At 35.2% G+C, this 17,162-nt stretch overlaps 1 protein-coding gene across 16 annotated transcripts in view; it reads right to left on the bottom strand.

Moving 5' to 3' along the window:
• Positions 1-17,162, bottom strand: part of LOC143211830 (monocarboxylate transporter 9) — a 187,298-nt gene that overhangs the window by 70,841 nt on the left and 99,295 nt on the right. For 3 of the 16 annotated variants that reach the window (XM_076429838.1, XM_076429856.1, XM_076429858.1), the window contains exon 1: positions 12,581-15,728. The exons of 4 other annotated variants lie outside the window; for them this stretch is intronic. The gene's annotated coding sequence lies outside the window, so the exon portion shown is untranslated. Of the gene's footprint in view, positions 1-994; positions 12,561-12,580; positions 16,161-17,162 lie in introns of those variants that run through there. 9 more of the 16 variants (XM_076429845.1, XM_076429851.1, XM_076429850.1 and 6 more) reach the window with 9 other exon arrangements.

Here is a 17,162-nt window from a genome sequence, read left to right as displayed (position 1 = left end):
GGTAAAATTGCACAATTTCAAGAAAATGTGGTTTCTCCGTTACCATGGGCGCAAAAAATTTTTTTTAACATGCTATATATCATTTCCCGTGGTTTTTTCACGCTGATTTCAAATCTGGTCTCAAAATTTGTCTACGACCTCTGGTTTTTTCAAGAAATCCAATTTTGTGACAAGAAATCATTTCAACGAAAACATGATTTCATTAATTTCTTGTCACAAAAATCGATTTCTTGGAAAAACCAGAGGTCGTAGACAAATTTTGAGATCAGATTTGAAATCAGCGTGAAAAAATCTACGGGAAATGATATATATGTAGCATGTTAAAAAAAAATTTCCGCCCGTGGTAACGGAGAAACCACATTTCCTTGAAATTGTGCAATTTTACCGAATTTCCTCAAGGTTAAAAACCGATCGTACCGTAATTTCCCTATTTTCCCATATTCTGCAAAGTTTCAGCTTTAATTTAAAAAATTCATCGCTCTACCTCATTTCTATCGAAAGTTCTTTGATTTTGAATCGAGTTAGGTCCAATTCACCCACTGTGGATACCCGCCCGAAGGGCCTGTCTGCGAGGGCGTGCCGTAAGCCCGCCACGAGCAGCTAGTTAGATATATCAAAAATCCCTTAGGTAGTACGATTTCGAGGTCATTCCATGCCAAATCGATGGCAGGCTTTCGAAAATTTTAATTTCGGACAAACAGTTCCCGAGATAAAAATTCGTAAGTAAGGCCCGTTTTCGCCAAAATGGGCAGAAATTGAAATTTTCAAAAGCCTGCCAATTCTAAAACAATTCGAAACCGGCAAAATGATGACTTAAACCCCTCTGATTTCACATGGACTACAACATATTTCATTTAGAACAAAATCAACGATGAAGCCTGCAAAAAGTGATCGATTTGGCATGGAATGACCCTTTGGCAACTCTGCCCTATGTATGAATGAATGGTACGAAGAATACATTTTCAAATATAATCAAAATGCTATGAAAACTCACCAACAGCATCATCCTATGATTCGAATATGACATAGATAGGCCCTTCGCCACGCATGCACTGCTCCGTCGTATACACACTACTAACAGTTGTTGGGTTGCCGAATCGAGTGAAACACTTTTACATAAGAACATCTTAAAAGGTATTCGTCTACGAGATTACACATAGTTGTCTAGAGTCTCGGTTGTGACTGCTACTGCTAATAACTGTTCGAATTTGCGGAAAGCGCTTGTATACGCGAAAGAATTTCGGATATCGTATGGAGGGGGCGGCAATGGTTGACGTGGAAGGAAATGTTGACCAAAGCTTGATAAGCGGCGTGTGAGAAACTGCAAGAGGCTAAGGGTTGGTTTGACTTGCTGACTCACATGTTTTGCATCTTTTACTGACTAATCGCAACGCGCCCGAAACAAACCAGGGAACATATTCACATTACACAAGTCGATTTTAATTAAACTATTTCGAGAGATAGTTCTTAGAAAAATGTTCGACGAGAGGTCCCATAGTTTTATTTATAAATCACAGATACGAGTTAGTATAAAAATCGATTAACAATTAATAAGGAAAATTGTAAAATAAATTCGAATTGTTAGCGGTTTCATGCCGAGATACCTGGCTGGCCGTGGAGTTGCCCGGCCGTGTTTATTGTACTACTATTGTGTTCTCAACCTCGAAACGTGTTCATTCAAGCCTCGAGCTGATCAAAAGGATCTTTGAAGTAGATACAGATACTAGTTACAAATGTATCCGTAGCTTCGGATCCTTCTGCTTCGGATACAAAAGTATCTAATTACATATTTTGCCCAACTCTGCTTTCATCAAGCTGGAAATTTGTCGCGTAAGACAGCTAATCGAAAAAAACAGCAACGAATATTGCAAATGAAATTGCTATTTTGGCTGCAGTGACAATAAACCCATCTGTTACGGATAGAAATACATTTACTCAGCGGTGGACTCATGTATGCGAAAATAACACGGAACATGAAATGTGAAAAATTGTAAGGGACTAGTGGAGGATGGCTACAAAAGGCAGATAGTATTTCAAACGGAGCAGGTATTGCAATCAAAAAAGATTATAACTGGGAAGAGGAGGGATTCAGTATAAATAAAATAGCAACCATTTACACAACAGAGTGCATTGCCATAAGCAAAGCAATAGATATGGCAGAAGAAAAGTATACAGATACAATGGACAAGATAATCATCTTAACAGACTCTGAGAGTGCCCTGAGAGGCCAGCAAGGCATTTCATCGGACAAGTCAGTCAATCCGTGGATCATAAGGATTGCTAAGCAAGTTTTAAACATTAATGCAAAGGGAGATAAAAGAATTACTTTTGCATGGATTCCAGCACACGTTGGAATTGAAGGCAACGAAAGAGCTGATACTGTAGCAAAAGAAAGAACGAGATATGATTCAGATGATAATATCAAAATCTCTCCCTACAGGAGATATAAATAACCATATTACAGACAATAGTTGGCAAAAGTCAGATTGGAGACATATAAGAGAAGGTACCATATAAAGGAAAAAAATACTTTGAAACAACGAATACCAACATAGGAAAAAGAAAGCCATGGTTCGACGCCATAAAGAATATAGGAAGACGATCCATAAACACGCTGAGCAGAATCAGATCCAACCACTACAACTTAGCAAGTTCTGTAGCTAGAAAAAATTATATAAACTATACAACATGTGAATGTGGACATGAAAGTGAAGATATAGATCACATAATATGGAACTGTCCTATATACGCAGGGAAAAGAGGAAAGTTAATGAGAACATTCGCTAAAAAGGATATAGAGCTAGAAGAGGAGGTTTTCAACATATTAAAAAAGAAGGATGTTTCCATCCTAAGGGCATTAGTAGTATTTTTAATACAAATAGATAGACAAATTTGAACTAATCTCTACAGAAATAAATAGTACAAATTAAAAGAAAGAAATAGTACAAATTAGGTCAGAACATTATTATATTTTGTAAGTGTTTATGTATTTATACAGTTTAGTAATGTTGATTACGGAATTTATTACAGGTAAATTAAGGCGAAATGAATATAATACGTAAGAAATTATGTAAACAGCAACATATGTAAAAGGACCGTTTTGTATTGGGCAAATAGAGCTCAGGCTCTACAACGCCATCTTTATGTAATATACATAGAGAGAAGAATAAACCAGTAAACCAGTACTGCTAGTCGATTGGTACGAAATCGTGTATAATATATGTATAGTGTATAATACAGTCTTCCCGAATCTCGTTGACACTGGCGACCACGCGATAGCGTTTGTTGCATTCAAGCCAATAGCGTGTAAAGGTACTTGCACACAATGTGTATGACGCGAATACGATGCGAAATTAACCAATGTTATAGATAGCTTATACTTTCGTAAAAGATACTTCCGAAATAATGAAGCGTCACTGAAATATAGATAAAGAATGCAGATAACAATTGTGCCAGTTCCTGATACGAATGTTGAACGTACTTCCAAGTGTAAATACTTTTTAGAAGCTTGCGTCTTTAACCGTGGTACATTGATAGCGTGTTATCGTGAACTGATAATGTGAATAAGCGTTTGAAAACGTGGGTCGGATAGATCACAGTCATCAGTAATTTAAAGTCTACGACAAAACTAGGCTTCATTGGCAAAGATCATAAATTAATAAGACTAATTAGAATTCAAATTAGAATTAATTACATAACATTAGTATTGGTATTAACATTAGTATCAGAAATAATTAGATAATATTAGAATTAGAAATTATTATTATTGTAGATGTATACAAAGTGTGGATGGTTAAAATGGGAACGTCTTAACATTTTTGTTATTAATGATTTTAGGGAAAAAGTTCTGCGGGTAAAGTTGTACCATTTTATGCAGCGGTAAGTTGAATTTCTTTCAAGGTCATTTTCTTTTCACAAATTCCAAGCTCGTCGATACTTTTTGAAATAGAATGATTTATCTAACTTTCTTCGACATATACTTTTAGAAAATGAGCATACAAAGCCGTCGACTTTGTGTATAACAAATCATTGTACATCTCAAGATATTTGTATCAATATTTCCTGACAGTATCTAATTGTTATCGCTACATCGACTCTTAATATTGAGATGGTTCGTTAGTCTCTTCGTTAACACGGTTTAGGAAGAGTTGACCAATTGTAAAAATACCGAAGGCGGAACGCTATTATTATTCCGAATACATAACGAGCATCGTAACATACAATATCCCTCGTTTTACTGTATTCGCCGCGCTTCCTGTTTTCAGAAATTCTCTCTGATTGTAGTTCTTCCTACTGTGTTTGTCATCTGCTCGGTCTTGTTGCGATTATGTTGTACCTACTATTTGGATCATGAACCAATAGAGAGTAGAAATATCAAATTCTACGTAATAATCTATGGACCTTCATACTTCCTAGATCTAATAGTTAACGAGATATTATCGAAAAATGTATAATTTTCTATATGTACCACCATATTCAAGTAGAGGGACATCGTGCGCATCGGTTAGAGCACCTATTAAGCTTCCAGGTATGTACATATTGAGAATGATTTCAGTGTTGGGCAAATTTTATTTTAAGTAATAAATAAACATCTGATTCTAATTGCAAATAATAACTAAACTTTCTATTTAAATAAAAGTAATTTAAATTATTCGAAAAGTGATGTATTCATTATTTATTATTTGCAAATAAAAGATTATTTATTATTTGGATTCAGGAAATACGTAATCAGAACTGTATGAATACTGAAAAAAATGTAAACCGAGTGTAGGTGTATTGTCATTTGGTCCATAATACAAATTCTGTTTACGTGCTTTTATGTTTTTTTTCGATGATTCCTTTTTTTAATCAACGATTGACGATTAAATCAATCGATTGAATCAATCGCCGATTTTTCGACGATTTCTTCATTTAATCAACGATTGACGATTAACTTCATCAATCGATTGAATCAATCGCCGATTTTTCGACGATTTCTTCATTTAATCAACGATTGACGATTAACTTCATCAATCGATTGAATCAAACGCCGATTTTTCGACGATTTCTTTTTTTACTCGTATACATTAATCAATCAATCATGATTAAAATTTTAATCGATTAATGCCCAACTCTGCTGCGCGCCTATAATATTGCCCCAATAATGTGTAATAGTGCTCCAATGATTGTAAAAGAGTGATTGTAATCTGAAATTGATAGGTTCGATACATGCAGCGTTAGTATTTCGAATAGCATAGGATCAACAGTTCCGCCATGAGCTATATCAACAGTTCCGAACACTGTCGAAGAATCACTGCTCCAATTATTATCGTTGGTAATCGCTCGAGCCATACACATAGTTTCGTTAGCTGAACGGGCCGTTTAATGCGAGCAATTGAAACATTATAAAATCCAATGATTCACAATCGCGTTCTGGGAACTCATGGGCCACGTGGCTCCGGCGTATAACAGTTGACCTTTTATCAAAGTAGCCAACGATTGGTCAGAAAACTATGAACCTTCGTTATCAACGCTCAAGGAAAGCGAACTCGTGGGACCACGTGCTCCGATTAATCATCGGGCTCTTATCGGTCGAGAAAGAAGCGCCGTGCTCGTTCATGTATATACCACGGATTCGAATAAAACGAGTGGACGTTGCACAATCAGTCTACAGTTACCGGAACAATATTCGATATAGCTTAACAAATTTATGGATATATATGTACATATTCTAAATGCAAGGAATACATTTCTTGAACTCGTTCACCACCAACGAAACAATCGATCAAAATAGAATATGTTTTGCACTCTTTATAAATTCTGTTTATCTAGGACGATGTTATCACCCGTAAATCCATGATACATTGGCCGTCAAATTAGAAAAGAAACCGACCGTACATAGTTGCAGCTATAGTTAACGTTGCGCACCCTCTCTTGATCAAATACAGCGCGAGTTAAATTTAACTCGCATGGCATTCAACGTGTCAAGTACAAATTTTATCGATTACATAATATTATAGTGATGTGTAACGGAAAACTCCGAATCAGTAGGTGCCGCAATATACTGCCCCCAACTAAATATCTCCCAAAAATTTAGCTTAGACAAACACGCATCAATTTTCACAGCAGAGTGCTACGCCATTAGCCGAGCACTGGATATTGCCAATTTATATAATAATGCTACAAACTTTATCATCTTCACCGACTCGCAAAGCACAATCAAATCACTGCAAAAGCCAACCTTCAAATATAGTATCAGTAACCATATCATTGAAATTAAAACAAAGTACTCTACGTTTATATTAAACAACAAAGGCCAGAATTTTATTAAGTTCATCTGGATACCAGCACATGTAGGAATTACCGGTAACGAGGAAGTAGACTCACTTGCGAAAGAAGCGACCAAAGAAAGTCGTTCGCCAGATATCAAGGCTTCAATCGCTGACCTAACCAGAGACCTCAAAATTCAAGCAAGATTGTCCACTCACACCCTAATCAAAAAGGAAGGTCTAGTCAAAGGTGCGAACTACGTTAGATTTTATCACCAGGACAAAGGCAAGCCATGGTACACGGGACTTGTGCTCTCCAGAGATTTTCTGGTTTTTGTTAATAGATGTCGAGCCAATCACTATAATTTAAACGGTTCATTGGCGAGGGTTAACTTTATAACTAACAGTGTTTTCCAATGCGGAGCAGAACTCCAAGACCTAAATCATGTTATATGGCAATGCCCAGACTACGAAAACGAACACAATACATTAGAAACAAAGCTCCTCAAAGGCAAGTACTGTTTCTCTCTTTGTATTAGTTCCTTCCTATGTAAACCTGATATAAAAGGTCTGAAAATAATTTATAATTTCCTTAAATAATGTTCCGTTAGAATTTAGAAACAATGTAAACAATGTAAACCTATTTAATGTAAGCCAAATGTAATAACACTGTACTTGCTATATAAACCATTTAAACCACTTGGTTTAAAGCAATAAATAAATAATTAATATTATAGTGATGGGCTTATAAGCGAGTTACAGCTCTCTTACACCTACTCCTACTGCCCACAATCTTCAAAAAAGAGGCAAGGTTTCAAAAACAGCAGGACGTTTCGGTTGAAACAAATTGTAAAGGTAAAAAAGTGTTTCATCATTCATAAAAGTTATTAAAACTAAGTATCCGTTACAAAAGTATACATACCGAAATTGATAGTTAATGTATTTGAATGTTTTTTCTACTACAAGCTTTTCTGTCTGCTTTAAATGTAAATACTATCATTGATTTCCACAGTTATATCTTTTCCAGATAAAGCTCAAGATGTGGCTACAATGTCTGAGAAAGAAAACTATGAACCACGGAGGAATATTTTGATGGAAATTAATTCTATAGGTAAGAAAGAGTGTCTATGTTGACAAAAGGTACAAATGAAAGTTGCTTTACACCTCTACATTAGCTTATGTAATGAATATTTCAGATAATGACGCTGGACCAGCCTCAATACCTGAAAAATCCCCGAGGCAAGCACAACAGTAGAATACAGTGACTTACCTACAACGAACAAAAATATACGTAAGTTGAAATAAATTTCAACTATAGTATTTAAGTGAATTATATATAGCGTTAAAAGAAAATTTGTAAATTTATTATTGTTCATTCATGGACTAAAATCCCTGTGTACAGTAAGTACTGAGCGTTATTTCTCATTGCAGTTAGTCAAGAGGAATGCTTTTCACCGAGCAAAACATATGCATCAAAGAAGAAAAAATATCAATGTGTAACAGTATGGAGAGAAAATTAAACGTTTTACTATGTTATAAGACATTTCTTTGGAATTGTTCAATCGCATTATCACAAATAGGAAGAATAGAGGTAAACTCACCAGAGAGAAATATCCTCCAGGATTAAGGGCTTTTGCATTAACTCTGCATTTCTATTCGCCGAAAGCGTATTTCTATATATTAGAGACATTTGATCACCCAGACGTCCTTAGAACGTGGTACAGCAGTGTGGATGCTGAACCAGGTTTCACGGAGGTTTCGTCTTATCGTAAAATTAATACATTTATTTTAGTATTATTATGAATTTCATTTCATTTAATGCTCCTCCTACATCTCTTTTATCCCAAACAATAAAGCAAACGACAAAACTTTACAAATATTTCAAATTCACTTTTTGCGAACTTCACTAATCATTACTTTAGTTTGTTTAATATTAGATTTATATATTTATATAATATTAAACAGTGTAATATTAAACTATTGGCTACAGTTCCTTTTATTTACGAAATTCCGTATAATACTTTCGTGCATAATTAGGATTATAACTATTACCGCTAAAGTGCAAGACGTTTTAAAAGTCGAATATTTGCGCTTTCTCCAAGTTTAATTTTCTCTTTTACCCAAAACCATTCCATGTACTGTGGACAGAAGCTGGTTTTAGAGAATGATTGTTACAAATAAATGAGCAATAATTCTATCCATTGGGGCCGTAAGAAATTTTCAAATTACAATGATTAGGATTGTAACAATACATTTATGGGAAATATAGTCGATACATACATGTAATGATGATAATCAGCGAAAATCACAATAAATTCAGTCATGAGATCTATGTAGTAGATCTAGTAGCAAATAAGCGTATCCAGTTTGCAAATAAACATGTGTAAACACTTTTGATATATTTATTTTAAATATGATACCGTCCGATTATACATTCGAAGAATAGTACTACTGTAATAACAAAATTTCTATACCACACGGGAATTTTTCAATGATACCAACTGAAGAATAATATATATGATTGCGTATCAAGCATTGCTCATAAGAAACCGCGATCATTGCTGTACCGATAAGATAACAGTCACGATACCGAATATAAATAATAGTTTTATAGATTTATTGTAACTTCTTCATATTTGTCTATGATCCATCCTAGCGATAATGTCTTATTGCAGCTACGCAAGACGGATAGCTTATATGTATCTATAGATATACAATATATGTATACACGTACAGGGTGAACAGTACTCTTTTATCTTAATATAGATAGACCGATAGTAGAGAAAAATTTGGCGGAGGAAGTTCGATAGAAGAATTATTGTGATGAACAATAAAGGATGTAACCGGTGTAAATGTGGAGAAAAAACATGTCATCTATAATTTTAACCCAACATCTCAGCCGGGAGGGTAATTATGGAAGGTGATAACTATATTTCCTGTCCAGTGTTTATTCGTAATGTGAAAATTCACAAAAAATTGAACGAATGTCAAATAATACCCAGATATACCTGCTGTAAATCTTTTAAGAGCGCTATCGCTTTATATTTCCGAAGATATTCGAAACAACAAGGATTTCTTTAATAATGTTGAAATCGAATGCTTCTCTTTGACAAACAATAAGAACTACGAGTCACAGAACAGGAGAAAAGTTAAAAGAAAATTTTTAATTACACTATGACGAAAATAGAGATGATGGTGAAAACGTGCAATTAAGTGGCAAGCAAGGTTTTATTGTAAATTGTTTAAATGTAATATGCAACCAACTGGTGTCAGAAATTCAAAGACATATTGTAGCTTATCAAAATAATTTTAATTATTTTATTGTTTTACTAAATGTTAACTTCATCAAGTGAATATGACGAATGTCTTAAAAACTGAATGGAAACATATTCAAGTGACATTGATAAGAAAGGTTTTAATGAAGAACTAGCCCACTTCTTGGAATTTGCCAGAAATGAACATTTAAATTCCCCATTAGAAATGTATGAAACCGTACAAAGAGGACTTGCTTCAACATTTCCAAATGTTGAAGTAATTTTAACAATATTTCTAATAACTCCAGTTTCCAATGCATCGGCAGAACGTTCTTTCAGTGTACTTAAAAGAATTATGAACTATTTAAGAAATACTTCGGGGCAGGATATAAAAAGTGTCAAATTTATCCATATTATCTATTGAAAGTGATGTAACCACCAATTGTGTTGATTTTAACGAACTAATTAATAATTTCGCGGCAAAAAAGCCCGAAAAGTAAATATTTAAATAAATATTACAATCATGTACGCATTAGATTTATAATGCTCTTTATATAATACATCAATATGTGTAATTGTTTACCAAATATTTTGTATTTTTATTTAAAAAGTTTTTATGGATGAAGGAGAATTTATTTCATTTTTTATGCAATAATAAGTATGTAGATGTTTTTACAATTGTATTATTTTTTCCAGCGTGAAAGTTATTTAGTTGGGGTTTGGGGCCCCGAAATTCTACATTGTCCAAGGCCCCAACTAGTTATTACTTGTAACTTATAACGCGCCACTGTCTCCAAGCGTACCCAAACAAGATATACCGACAAACTTACGTTAGAAGAAAAACGTTACTTTACAAGAAACATAGCCCACATTTTTAGGAGATATTTCGATCAAGGGTGGCCAACCTGTGTCGCACATTGTATGGTTACAAATGGTAAAATCGGATCCTTGCGCCTATACTTTTGTTCTTTTAAAGTAGGCGCCATAACTGAATCTATCTGAATATTTTCGACACTCGAAAAAATAATTCAATTATTTAATTAGCTAATAAACAGAGCAATTTTGTTTAGGTGTACCGAATAAAATTGCTAAGGATATGAATTGTAAATTTTATGTTTCTTACATCGGTAACTTAAGAAGCTTAAGGAAACGTAAGAAGGTCGATCTTTGTTTACAGCGTGGACTATCGTTGACTACATAAGAAGTTACAAATACATATATAATATCGTTTCTAATGTTCTTTACCAGGAAATAGCCTAATGTGATATGTCGTCGAGTTAGTCTCGGAAAATGCTATCGTGTCATGAAAAAAATTATAACTGAAATCCCTCCGCTCCTCATTCGATTACTGAAAAAAATTGCACACTGTGTGTATGATTACCCCCTTCTTTATACTCAACAACATTTGTAAACAAATTTTGTTTATAACTTCAACACGTCACGAGATATTTCAGTTTTCCAGATAAAGAAAACGTCCTGTTGATTTGTTTTTGCGAATTGATAAATGGTTTAACGAAATGTAAAAACATTAATTTCACATTCTTTTTTCACGGGAAAGACGTCGAAAATACAGGTTTTTAAAAGCGGCTTATTTCGTATAAGTATAAGAGATACGAAAAATGTCGTATTCAACTAATTAATTGTAGGTCTATCGCAAACATATTTACTCAAAATTTCAAATCCGAATAATGTGTAATTTGAGCGTAAAAAACTAGGGCACACCCTAAATAACTGTGGTATATCTGAAAGAAGCTCGATAATTTTGTTTGAAACAATAATCGCAAAAGGAATCCTTGAATTCAGAATTGTTTATCTACTATTTTCGAAGAACTATTAAGTAAATGGCCGGTCAATCAAATGTTAAAAGTGTATTATCCGGATTATATATATATATATACAAATTTAATTTTTCAATTGCGATACATATCTGTAAACTAAATTTTATTAGGATTTGTAGAATCTAATTTTAAATTTTCAATAACAATTTCAATTCAATTAACTGAATGAATTTTCTGTTGGTTTGTAGAAATAATTTAAGATTACGCTTCCGTAGTTGAAGCGATAAAAACATCAAAACTCGAAACCCTTTTCTAAGTTTATCAAGTCATATCGAAAATACTATTTAACATATTATTACTTACTACTGAAATATTTTTTATACTGCTTTAAATTGCATAGGGGGAAGTTTTATTATAATTTAGATACCTACTTCGATACAATGAAAATATGTATAGAGAGAAACTTCTCTTGCCTTTTTAATAAAAAAATGAAGCCCCCAGCAATTACATACATTAAAGCGAAGGAGAAGCTCATTACGAGACAGAAAAATCGCAAGGAATGTTCCAAAATACTGCAACTACGATGAGAAACGTGGTTCGCTTCAGCCTAACGTTTTAGGTTAGATACCTATTTGATACGCGAGTAAGTAGGTAAGATACAATTCCAGATAAGAAACATTATTGGTAAAATAAGAAGATATGGAAAAAATTGAATCGAAAAGTAATGAAAAGAACAGTAATAAAGATAAAAAACAAAGTAAAGCTTAGTACACGAAAAGATCTACTGATGGACCTGAAAACTTAGGAAAGAAAGAAAGAATGCAGACTTTAAGAAATGAAAACGAAGAAGAATTGAGATAGACAAAGGAGTTTACATTGTAAATGCAATAGTGAAATGTTGTAAACTTCGCAATGCTTTTAATTTAAAACAGCTACGAACTAAAGATAACAAATATTCTCAAATATTTGTTAATAAAACGTATTTAGCTATTTATACAAATAAAAATTATTTATTAGTGTGTACTCAGGATTTATTTAAATTAATGACAAAATAAGTACTTTGTTCCCGTACGTTCATATATTTTGAATTGTAATCCGCAGTAATACGTACAAAATGTTATCGATTTTATTTTGTTAATACTTTCTTATGTTGTATTCTTCTTTTTTTGTATTCAGAACACATCGTTCTTCCGTAAAATGCTTTCACATATTATTATTTCACGATAAATCAGGAATAATGTTAAAATAAAGTACGATCAAACCCTGTACAGCGTAAACTAAAAAACAAAAAAAAACATACCATGACGCACGACAACACCTGTCCCTCTAATTCCAGAATCAGCAGCCGAAAGATCTGCGAAAACGTGCACTGTTCACCACGTGTCGCGTCCCATATGGTCGATAAAACAAACGTTTCCTCCGTGAAGATGTTTCACCGTATCAAGTACACTCGAGATTATAGAATCTTTCGAAAAACTACACGCGTCTACGATAAAGACATAATCAACGAACTGAAATATATCTGAAGGTGCTAGTAGCAACCGAATCCACGATGGGCCCTAAATTTACCAGCCGTGGATATTCTTGTTTCCGACGTCCAATGAAACTCTCTAAATCGATGAATTCCTCCAATTGCGGTTTCGTATCTTGTCAAAGCGACGTTCGTTGTTATTTAAGATCGAGCCCTGTGGAGCGACTTTTCGACGTCCTGCGAAATCTCGTCGCCAACATGGATGCAATAATACGACACATTTCACAAATGTTCAGCTGCCACTAATCTTCGTTTTACAATGATTTCTGTCCTGGAAATATTATCGTGCTATTCCAACTGTTCCCTCACAATCAAGGTTCATCATACTGAGTCGATTCCCATGTTTTCACCGTTCCGCTACCAACGTCCCAGCGAGTCGAATGTTTTGTTTACGTCCCGATACGATTACAACGGGGGGAAACAGGGAAACAAACAAGCGTGTCCGACGCGCCAAGGGAAGACAAAGAGAAAGAGAGAGAGAGAGAGAGAGAGAGAGAGAGAGAGAGAGAGAGAGAAAAAAAAGAAAGAATAGTTCACTCGTATAAGAATGTTTATACCACCGTTTAGATGACTTGAGTGTTTCATATGTTTATTTGTTATATATAATTTTATTGATTTATGCTGTTATATATAATAGTTGTAAGAATGTTTATACCACCGTTTAGATGACTTGAGTGTTTCATATATTTATTTGTTATATATAATTTTATTGATTTATGCGTTGCGTTAGTGCTTTTGTTAACAAATGTATGTTACGTTCAGATTTTGTTAAATAAACAGTTCCCTGCGAGCGAGCAACAAATTACGACGTGTCGTGTCGAGTCTCCGAGCCTCCTTACAATTTCAGAAGTGGGATTAGATTCCGCGAGTTACGTGTTCGTTTATGCTTGAAAATAAAACGGAGAATTGAAAATGAGTGTAAAAATATCGGTTTCAAGTTTGAAAGAAAGACTGCGCAGTATGAATTTACCAACGTCGGGCACGAAAGCCGAATTGATAAGCCGGTTAATAGAAGCGGGTGCGGAGTCGTATCTAAACACCGGCGCCGAGCTAGCAGAAGAGGAAGTCATCGAACAGACGTCAGCCACTACGACCGAAAATGTCGTTTCTCGACAGGCAGCGATGACTACTACCGAGACGGAATTATTACGACGGGAACGAGATCTGGCCGAGCGAGAAGTACTGTCGCTACGAAGAGAATTAGAAATATTACGAGTCACCCCGCGCGAAACCAGCCGATCACCAATGCCGTCTATGTCTACAAAATGGAGAGACATCAAAGATATGGTTGCAAATTATGATGGCATTTCTTACGATTACCACGTGTGGGAAAAATCATTATCCTTTTAATTGACTTAATTAAAGACAAGTAAGACCAACAACCATCAACCAGCCATCAGCAACAAAAGAAAGATGGAAGACAAGATGATAGCAAGATTCCTGAGCTGAAGGAGATAACTTTCGATGTTCTATCCAAATTGAAGAAAGTAGACCATGAAACTTATACAAATAGCAACAAAGAAGAGACCATGATGATACATGGGAAGTTGAGAGTGAATATTAAAGGAGATCTCATATCACCTGATTCAGTAATTAAACTTCATTCCTCGTATCCTGCATCATTTCCTCTAACTCAAAAAGTGGTAGACGACTTTATTGTCGAATCTATCTTAGGAGATGGGGGGTTGAAATTGATCCTCCCTAACATGAAGGTATCTTACAACTTTATATGTAGAGAGGGGAAACGATTTACTGGTGAGTTAGAGAATGTGCATGATTGGTTAAGTTTTTTCTTGGTTTATAAATCAGACTTTATCGCATTTCTCACTGAGTACATCAAGAACCCTGATTCTACGCTTAAAATCTCAGACGATACATCTACAGTTAGGCCAACTACAACCTTGATTCCTAATCATAAAGTTAATGATTATGATGTACGATCAACATGTCATCTCATCCTAATAACGATGATGAAAACCTTTCACTCAGACGAGTCCGTTGGTATAGTTCAGAGGAATGCTTATCTCAGCAGTAGGAAAAAGGCTGTGTATGCCTCAATTGGATGTCCAGAGGGGGAATTCCTTGTAGATGGACCGTTTGTTTCTAGACTAGCTCAGACGTTAAATTTACTACCAAAATTAAGGACAGCATTGTTCCAGTTCTGTTATCAATTTCAGAACAGTTACATGGAGTTAGCAGCTGCAGTTGTTCTCCTAGATCAATCTGCAATGACAGGAGTGACTGCCATGATCCATTTTATTACAGATGATCCTATGACAGTCGCCCATAAGTCGCGACTGATTTGGGAGGAGGTTGGAGCATTTATGGATATTGTTGAAAAGCTGAAAGCTAAAGTAGGACCAATGTGGCCTTATTACAAAATCTTACACCCAGGAGATAACTCACTCAATGCTAGGAATTTTCCCAATCTTGCTTCCTGTGCCATAGCCTGGAAGAAGAAATTCGGAGAGGAATCGTTCAAGCAAGTGCAAAGTGCAAAGTTCCCAGGAGTTACCCAGAGACTTTTGAATGAGGCACAGACAGAAGATAAAACCTTGGTCCGCAGTGCAGTTATTGAAGAAGGTCTATCTAGTAACCAACAAAGGGGTATTCAGAAAATACAAATTGATCTGATGAGTCTCTCAACGACTGATCAATCTTCATCGAACCCCCCTGATCCTCAATTGATAAGAGAATTCCTAGAAATGTTCAAGTCAAGAACCAATAAACATATGAAACACTCAAGTCATCTAAACGGTGGTATAAACATTCTTACACTCGCGATACGGCTAGGCTTCTCGAATGACTTGGGTCGAATGAATTACGACAGCAGTGTCCGGAAGAGTTACGGCCAACTAATTTAATTCTGTTATTTATCTTTAGGTAGCGCCACGGCACTCTATGTATCGTTACTTTTACGTAATATCGCCAATCACACTGGAGAACAACGAAATCTCCTGGAAAATCGATGCGTTCCACGCGGAAACGTTCACCAGATCCCGCAGCTTGAACATCGAAAAGTATTGCTGAGGTATTGGACGAGGTTATTCGTGGGTATTTCTCCACGAACCATTTTTCGCCAAAAGGAAAGCATTGCTGAATTTACCGAATAGATTTACGCGTGTCGCGAATAATATCTGTTCAAGCAAAGTTGTTGCGTTGCGTGTCGATTCTACTGTTTCATGAATAATCCACGGAGAATTAACTTGCCCACTTATTCGGTAGAAAGAGAAGACGAACAAAGACGCGATCGATGGCAGTTTCTGCATAAACGGAAAGATATTATCCGTTCTGTTACGTCGACGGTGCGCGTTCAACGATTGGGATGCTCGCGCGAGGACAGCCGAAGTAACACTGATAGTGGCAAGTGGCAATGCTCTCCCGCCGATGCACGCTGCACGCGTTACACGCGTACTGTTGTCAGTTGTCACCGAGATACGGAGTTCTTCAGTTCTCTGTCGTGAACTGCATGTTCCCTTTACATGTATATGTACATGTATATATAACTAGGCTTTCTGCGCGCAAGTTGAGGGGATATCCGGCCGCGTGGAAGTGCAATCGCTTTCATGTTTACAAATCGAATTGAAATACAAAATCTACATCTGGACGTCGGACCGACGTCGGACATTTTCATTTTTTCATGATATTACGAAGGTACGCAAAGATCGTAACTGTCATAAATCTGCACGAACCCAGTCGTAGGGTAACAGTTATTTTTCTCTTTGAAATTTTATTTCCAGCTACAAATAACAATTATCTAACAAATGATAATCACTAGACTGCGGATCTTTATGCAAAATAAAAAATGTTTGCATTGACTGCAGGACACAGGAGCCAAATAAAAAATGTATTCTTCTTTTAATTATATCCTATCAAGCTGAAATGAATACACTGATGTCCTTAAATCTTCTTAATTCGTCCACTGCTTTAAATTGTACGTGTCCATTTTCGTGATAAATGCATAAAATCCGCAGTCTAATAATCATTATCGATAAGGGAAATTTATTTTCTATACATACATGTGTACAAAGCAGAGTAGGGCAATAAAAAAAGACTATTAGTCATGTTTAAATATTAGTTGATTATTGCCCTACTCTGGTACAAAGTAGCACACAACTTATAAATTTACATTTTTATTATTCCAAAGTAATAATATATCGTTTACGATATCATCGGATAAGTTATACCACAATGGTGATGATTAGACTGCGGATTTTATGCATTTATAACAAAAACTGGTGCATAGAATTTAAAACAGTGTACATGTTTAAAAAATTTAAAAACATCATCGTATTAGTTTCAGCTTAATAAAATAATTAAAACAAGAGAGATATTATTATTTAGCTTCTGT

Source organism: Lasioglossum baleicum, chromosome 9, assembly GCF_051020765.1.
Source record: "Lasioglossum baleicum chromosome 9, iyLasBale1, whole genome shotgun sequence".
NCBI classification, from domain to species: domain Eukaryota; kingdom Metazoa; phylum Arthropoda; class Insecta; order Hymenoptera; family Halictidae; genus Lasioglossum; species Lasioglossum baleicum.
This window is presented reverse-complemented; position numbering and strand designations above follow the sequence as displayed.